At 34.9% G+C, this 8,745-nt stretch overlaps 1 long non-coding RNA gene across 1 annotated transcript; it reads left to right on the top strand.

The window, feature by feature from the left end:
- Positions 1-4,416: 4,416 nt before the first annotated feature.
- On the top strand, positions 4,417-5,452 carry LOC148918958 (uncharacterized). The gene is made up of 2 exons (XR_016125586.1): positions 4,417-5,014; positions 5,251-5,452. It is a non-coding gene; the product is annotated as an uncharacterized LOC148918958 (long non-coding RNA).
- The last annotated feature ends 3,293 nt before the right edge of the window (positions 5,453-8,745 follow it).

The following is an 8,745-nucleotide window of genomic DNA, read 5'->3' as shown; positions in this document are numbered from 1 at the left end:
TTCAATCTTGAAGCCATTGATGCAGATATGAGAAGCTTCAGTTTTTTCATTAAAAAAAATGTAATACCTTGACCTCAGATCTTGGATGAAAGGCATATGGTGGAAGAAACAAAATGGTGAAAGGAAGATTCAAAACTTCTTCCTCTTTATTTATATATATTCTTTAATTTTGCAATTTTTGTGGTTATTTTTTTTTTCTTCTTCTTCTTTTAGATATGAAGGGAGGTAGCAGAGAAGAAGAAGTCTAAAGATGAGCGATGACTTATTAGAAGTTTGAAATTCATTTGTTTTTTTTTTTGGATTGAAAATCAATTTTGTTGTAATCAATTTGGGAATGAGAATATAAAAATAAAAATAAAAATAAAAATGAAAAAATGGTAGTCCAAACTAATCTCAACTTCGGTGTTGTACTGTACTAAATAACTGTTTAAAATCCAATCATATCCCAATCAGTCTAGTATAATATAAATAGATTAATCTAATCCAGTCCTGTCTAACTTACCAAACATGCCAAAGGATTAGGGGGTTAGACAAAGAGGTGAAATGAGAGTTAGTTGGTGGTTGTACATTTTTGGGTACCCAACATATTCACTTTTAATTTTTTTGGTAGAAGTCATTGAGTCTAGTGTTGTAATTTTACAGATGATTATATAATTGTTATTTTCTTATAAAATAAAATAAAAATTCAATGGATGTCCAAAGACCAGCTTGAGTGCATATAGAATTCCTCTTCCTGTGCTGCAAAATCCCATTGTTAATGTTCCATTTCTCTTGACCAATTGAATAAAACGTGCCCAATTGAACCGGATGGTGTTGTTGAAGCATAGAATTGAATAAAACGTGCCCAATTGAACCGTATGCAAAATGTATTAAGGCTAGGAACAAAAACAGTATCTTGGCCAGAAAAGAATATTTTCCATGATTTCCAAGGGAGAAATCCACCTGCTATAAAAATTTACGAAGAATATAATGTCAATTAACTTGACAAAAAACAGAGAGTTTTTCGATCTAAGCAGAAAAAAAAATTAAAATTATAATAAGAAACAGAGTTTTTCAGCCCTCGAAAAATAACTTGGTAAAGCAAAGGATCTGAAGCATAGCGCATCTAGGACATTTGACGTATTCTTTGATCAAAACAAGCCCTGACCCTCCACATACCTCACATCTTTTCTGAGCTATCTAATATGCATAATCAACAATACCATATTATACACTAAAATAAATCATTAATTGGAAAAAAAAAACAACTCATTAGCTCATACATGAATTCATAAACTCTAGAAAACTTACAATTCATTTGCTGAATCCATCGACGGTTCAGAAGACGGTGAATCGAAGACCGGTCTGACCTAGTGCACACCGATTCGGATCGGTTTTGGGTCAAAAATTCCACCCCTTCCCTTATTATATATCATTAATTTTATGCATGTTATTTAGTGATTTAATAATAATAATAAAAATTTCATTTCCTGTAATTCATTTTTGTTTTTTGTTTTTTGTAATGAGTCGATTTATAGGAGTATATAATATAGGCAAATTGCGTGTAATGATTGAATTGATTTGTTAGTGTTGCACTTACCAAATCACAAGATGGATGAGAAATTACTTTACTTTGACAAAACTAAAGCGGATCTTCTTTTGGAATTCATGAATATTATTGGCGCTTCAACATAATACAGTACGAAAATACATACTTTTGCAACGGTTTATTCAAACACACCATTTTGTGATTTTACGTCATCGCTTTCTTCGAACCACTTCCACAAGCCAACTTGGTGTTTCATTAGAAAGTACAAGATATCCCACTGAGGTTCCAATTACCACCCCAAATGCATACCCCATCAGCACTATCTTCCAATCAAATACACTCCCATGCTCCAAATCATCTTCTTGTTGTAATGATGATGGCACTGATTGATATGGACTACATTTTTTTGCAACTGGAAATCCACACAATTCGACATTTCCACTATACTAATCATTTTCAAATGTATCAAATTGCTTGCCATGAGGTGTGGGTTCCACAAGTTAGTTTTCTGAAACGTTGAACTTTTCAAGTGATGTCTAATTTGCCAATTACGCTGGAATATTACCAATACGTCTGTTTGAAGAAAGATATAACCATTCAAGATTGCTCAAATCGCCAAACGAGGGTGGAATTGTACCTATAAGCTCATTATGAGAAAAGTTAGGCAACTTCAATGACTTAAGCCATCGAAGCTTGATCATCTACGTGCTTTTAATCTCTCAATAAAGTGTTGTTTGAGAAACCAATAGTTGTGAAGAAAGTCTGGATCTTCAGCATTTCAATTTCGAAGCCTTTTAATTGCCACTACTACAGTGTCCTGATAATAGTAGTCTCCCATATATTTCAATTTATGTTCTTGTAATTTTATCATAGCCTTCAAATGTTTAAAATATTTGGTTGGCAAAGGATCACTAAATTGATTGTGGGAGAGGTCAATGATACGCAATTTTTGGAATGGAAGCTTAGTTTTGGATTGCCTATTTCACCGTGGAATTGGTTAGTCCTCAAGATAAGAACTTGCAACTTTGGAAGAAATTCTAGCCAATTTGGGAATGTGCCTTGAATTTTTTTATTTCCAAGGTCTAGAACTTCCAACTCTCTACATGTGAGCAAAGATAACGGTAACGGCCCTTCCAAATGATTTCCATTAAGATCAACATTTCCCATAGAAAATGTCTTAGGAATCATACCATGAAATTTATTCTTCCGTAGATCCAAAATGGAAAGGCTCTGACTGAAGTTCCCTATGCATTAATGAATTTTACCACTCAAATTATTATTGGACAAATCAAGGATTTGAAGGATACTCTAGCTGCAAATGGCTGGCGGCATCTCTCTAGTGAATTGATTGTTTTGATATGGAAAAGAAATATGTGGAAGGTGGTGGAATTAGAAGCTCTATTTGTTACGAAGGTTAAGATAATTGAATTTTTTCCAATGAAGATGTCCTACAGTGCCAGTCAAAAAGTTGTGAGAAAGATCCAAATTCGTCAATGAGGGGGAGTGTTAGCAAGGCTTGTTAGGGAAGTCTCTAACCTAGAAAACACAAATGGTTGACTTCTTGGGATTGTGTGTGTTGAAGAAGGTTGTATAATTATGTTGGGATTGAGATTGTATTTTGTGCAATTAATTTTGGACAAACTACAGTAAACCCCCCAATCTATAGGGTTATTTATGAGTTCATATCCGATTTTAGGGGCATTTACTAGTACATACTAAATTCCACGGAAATCCTACAATTTGCCCCATATGTTAGCTAAACAATAAATGATAAGATTTTGGACCTATTTTTAATTGATGCGCCTACGTGAATAAAAATTAATAAAAATTTACTTTTTAAATTATTTAAAAAAAATTAAACATATTAAATTAAAAATTAAAAATAAAAACTTTACCCAGATTCTCTCTCTCCTGATTTCTTCCCCATTCCTCCCAATTTCTACCCCCCAGATTTCTTCCCCAACCTAGATTTCTACAAATGAACACAAGGGAAAGGAACAGGGAGTTTTGGTAAGAGGAGGAACAAGACCCACACCCGGGGCGGAGTTGTGTTAAGGCCAAGGATGGCCTTGGCCCCAATTTATTTAATCCTTTGATATATTGATGTGTATGGGTAACAAATGCAAAGAAAAATTGCTATACTTAAGCCTATGGCCCCCTCACCACAAATCAATACTTACCAAAATTGTATTTCAATATGAATATAAGTAAAATCATACTACATTTATGAAAGAAAACCACTCATTTCAATTTAGTGCTTTTGTAGGCAATAGTTTACTCAATAGGCCAAAAAAAATCTACAACAAAACTTTTCGTGTTTAACATTTTGGCCCCCTCAAATATAAAATCCTAGCTCTGCCCCTGCACACACCCTCTGCGTGAGGTGTGGATGTTGCAGCTTCCACTTGCAGAAGAGTCGCTGTTCAGCTTGTGCCTTCTCTACGAATTCTTCTTTGCAAGAGACATCCCTGGGTTTAGTGATTTCTTCGGCAGCCTTGCTGGGATCGCCAGATCGAATAATTCATCTTCTCTATTCAAGTGGGCCTCCAAAGACAACTCCAGAACATGCTTATCCCTAGTTAGCAGAAACGATCACCCGCACTTTAGCAGTCACTTCTGGCTTGTTGAAAAATAATGTCCATTTGTGTTCTACATAGTTCTAGAAGAATCATAAATACAAGGATGGTTCTAGAGTTGTGGAGAACATACAATGTCGGCTAGACAAAGAGAATTGAAGTTGGAAGAACTTTCTAGAGTAAGAGCACTCATGTTGCTAGATTATGGGGGTGGAGCATGATGGCTAAACAATAGCCACAAAAATAATAATGTACAATATAGAATATTCTAGATGAAGCCACACACTTGTGGATGAAGAAAAAGAAACCAAGTCGGTGGACTTGGTGATGTCGGCAAAGGTGCCTATAAATAGGCATGCAGCTTACAAGTGTGGCGGAGTCAACAAAAAAGAACTCCCAAACGAATGGAGCCAAGAGCTACCCAAAGAAAGCAATGTTGAGAGCCAATAAGCTCACCAATCTAAGTGTAGGGTCAAATAGCCCAAAATGTTCTAAATCAAGTGTTGTGGTCAATAAGCCAATATGCTAAGGAGGCTTATTAGCCTACACCAAATCATGTACTATTCTCCTCAAATATAATAAATTCACTTTGTTTCCCCTTCAATCTTACAGGTCAAGCTTCAGTTATGCAATATACTCTCCTATCTCTCGAATATCTGGACGAGAAACAATTCGCTTGTCCACATCCCTACAGATGAATGAAAGGGCAGAGAATGGAGGGCATCTCCTTCTCCAATAAAGCCATAGATAGATAAAGATCAAAGCTAACAGAAAAGCAGTAAGAAGCATGCAGTCAAATGGATTGAAATCAATAATATTCTGCAAATTTCTACGCAGCCACATGGATGAATCGGTCTCTCCCTGTTGGCTCTGAAGAGTCAATAGTGGTATACCTTTGAGGCAGTCACATGTATGTCTTCAAACCACTTTTATTAGCTACATAATCTATCTCTATTGGTCATAATATGAATCTGGTAGAAAATTTGTTGATGTGCTTTGATTTTTGTTGGGATTTTTGAATACCCAGAAAATGAAATTTTCATTTTGACGATGATTTTCCAGGAAAATGTTTCCTTTTTATGATTTTTTCTTCTGGCTTTATTTTTATGGCTTTGTGTTGTATTTTTTCGGTATTAAAAAAAATAGACAACTGGATGTTAAGGCCATCCGAAGGAAGACCACTGGAACTGGAAGGATGAGGTATTTGCTCAATGTTCCTCGCAGATTCAAGAGTGGCTTCAGAGAAGAGGAAGATAAAGAAGAAGGAAGTGAATCGGATCACCCTGTTGCTGTCCCGTACTTTTCTTTGTTCATTCCAATACTTAAATCATTAAGCTCTTAAGTTTTATTATTGAGTTAAAAGACAAAAAAGGTCATCCACTTATTATTGTGTTTAAACCCTATTCTTTTCTTTGGTTGCTGATTGCTCAAATTAAGAACATAATTCACTGCTATCAACAACAAAAAAACAAAAACCACTGCTTGCAAAGTCCAGGCAATCATCGAGCTCTCGCATGATTGCTTTTCATTTGTCATTCATGAAGACATAAAGATAATCACTTGTAATTCTATCGCCATTATCTTCTTGACACCGAGTAATCTTTTTATTTGTCTTTTCTTGAATTTATAATTGTTTTCCCGACGTTATCGTTATCCGTTATTTAATATTCTTTTTTGGTATTTATTTGAAAGGATCCTCAGTAGTTGGTTCAGTATTTCTTCAAGTTTTGGTTACATTTTCCTTTTCTTTGGGGTTCTTATCATCTGGTTTCTTGGTGATTGTTAATTGTATTTGTGCAAATGGGTTTTTAGAGGTGACATTAAGTATTTTTTTTATTTTTTCTTGTTGCATTAGTTTTTATTTTATTTATGTTCTTAAGGATTCTAGTAATTACTAACTTAGGTGCTTAAATTCATAGTGTTAATTATGCACTTTGTTTTCATTTGGTTATGGACAACCGAGATAAAACTTTGGTGGCTTGAGCCTAGTGTGGCTGTGGAAGTTGATGGAACCCAAAAAAAATGAGAAGAGTCAAAGAGATGGACCAAGAAAAGACTGAGGTGCCTAAAACTCTTGCCGCACCAAACACTCGGAGAAGGGCTCCGATTGCTTCTGCTCGACATAACACCACACAGAAGGAGAAAGTTGGGTGTGGGATGTGAGGTTAATGAGTTTTTTTTAATTATTTTTTTCTCATTGGTGTGTATTTAGGGGTAGTTTGGGAAGACAGTGGGGTTTACTTAGAAATTATGAAAATTTTGAATTAGAAGTTAGGGTGAACTTAGACTATGAGGTGAACAAAGAGAAGTCCGGGGTTTAAATAAAAAAAATATTTTATTTATTTTTTAAAATTTTAATTTAATATGTTTAATTTTTTAAAAAATAATTTTAAAAAATAAAATTTTTATTATTTTTTTGTCCACGTGGAACCCCAGGTCAATTAAAAAATAGGTTATACAAATGTCACATCAGCATTTAATAGATTTACTAACAGTGTAACTAACGGAGGGGGAAATTGTAAGGTTTCAGCGACGTTGAGTATGTACTGGTAAATATCTCCAAAATCGAGTATGAACTCATAAATGACCTTATAAGTTGGGGAGTTTTCTGTAGTTTGTCAATTAATTTTTGGTTCACATACCTTTATCATTTTGCAAGTAGAATTGTACAGATAGTGGATTCGTATTAATCATTCTTCTAAGCAAAAGCAAGAATCTCGTTTGCAATTGAGTTGCTTGAAGTGTTTGTAAGGGTAATATTTTGGCTGCATTAGCACAAAAACAACCAGAGCCAAAAGGAATGAAAAAGATAAACCAGTATTGTATTGGTGTAAGTAAGAGAAAAGCTTCTGAAGAGAGACACATGGCTTTTTGTACGACCTAGCAAGCTCCACTTATGTTCTTGTATGGACGAGTGAAAGCTGTTATTGAGTTAAATAAAGGGAGATTCACTATTATACTCAATATAGGGGCCCAAATTACAAAATTACCCTATATGAAATGGATTTTAGAAACACACTCAAAGTCCATTTACAACATAACAAAGAGGCTTTTAACTTCTTATAAATTACAAAATTGCCATAAATTTCTTAAAACAAGTCCAACCCCAAAACCTTATAAAAAACCCAAAACACTCAATAGGGTATCAAAATAACTTAATAATTATAATTAAATTAAATAGAGCCAGTTGTTATTTTTTGGGTTTGTTTATAGGGTTTATTTATATTTTATGTGTTAAGGATAAGTATATGACTAAATATCTCTTAAAGAATCTACTATATAAGTCTTATTTGAGATCTCAGTCTACCACAAAATTACATATGATTCGTAAGAATGTTCATTGAATTTTTGCTACAAGGGAACATGAGCTTTTGCTGATATGATACAAAAAATATCGTCAACAAAAGGATCAAAATTGGATTTAGGATTAAATTTTCAGTTGCCACGTGTCCATATTTATTATAACATACAAATCTCAAATTTCAAATAAGATTCTCGGTTGCCACGTGTTGATATTTATTATAAAATTCTAATATCAGATTTCATATAAGATTTTTACTCTCTAAAATTGCGCCACGTGTCATCTCTATCTTCAAAATCCCTATATAAAACTATACCCTCAACTCAGACCTCTCATACCATATCTCTCTATCCTTTCATTTCTCATATTTTACAAAACACATTCTACTCTCAATGTCTAACCTGAGGAGGGTGTTAGAGAGGCAAGAGCGAGAAGATGAAGAAATCAGACGCAGACGTGCTGAAGAAGATCGTGAGTTGGATGAAGAGGAGGATGAAGTTGTTTTTAGCGGTGGGTATGCTCAATCAATCAAGGAAACACCACCATGGTCGTGTCCCGAATATGGACAAACATAGGCACTCTTGGGGTAAGAATCTCTTGGAAGATTACTTTATCCCAAATTTGTTGTATTTTATTTCTTATTTTCGAGGGAGATATAGAATGTAGCCTCATTTGTTCAAAAAAAAAAAAAATCATGCATGATGTTTGCAATTATGGCACATACTTTGTTCAGAAGTATGATGCTATTAGGGTTTTCTGTCTTCTTTCGGAGCAAAACTTATACTTCTTTACTGATGCTGCTCGGGCAGGGGCATCCAGACCAAGTGGATGAGATTGCTAGGATGAGTAAATCAACTATCCTAGAGTGTTTGGTCAAATTTTGTAATGCAATAGAAACTCTCTACACGAAGGATTACCTCCACAAACCTACTCCGAGGGACCTCTAAAGGCTTCTACAAAAAGTTGAGGCTCAAGTTTCCTGCATGATTGAAGCATCGACTACATGCAATCGGCAAGGGAAGAATTGCCCAACTGCTTGGCAAGGAGATTATGGGAATAGGAAGGACAAAAAAAGTATCATTCTGGAGGTCGTTGCATCATTCAATACTTGGGTTTGGCATGCCTTTTTCGGTTGCGGGATCTCAAAACGATGCACGCATTTTGGCCAATCCCCAGAATTCAACGATGTGTTGAGAGGTCATTCCCCCCATATCATGTATCAAATCAACAATACCATATACTCGGGTTGGTACTATCTAGCTAACGAAATTTATCCGAGGTGGAAGACATTCGTCAAAACAATTCCAAATCCTTAATTGGAGAAGGAAAAAAGCTTTGCG

Source organism: Prunus mume, linkage group LG3 (assembly GCF_029339155.1).
Source record: "Prunus mume cultivar Tortuosa linkage group LG3, ASM2933915v1, whole genome shotgun sequence".
NCBI classification, from domain to species: Eukaryota; Viridiplantae; Streptophyta; class Magnoliopsida; order Rosales; family Rosaceae; genus Prunus; species Prunus mume.
This window is presented reverse-complemented; position numbering and strand designations above follow the sequence as displayed.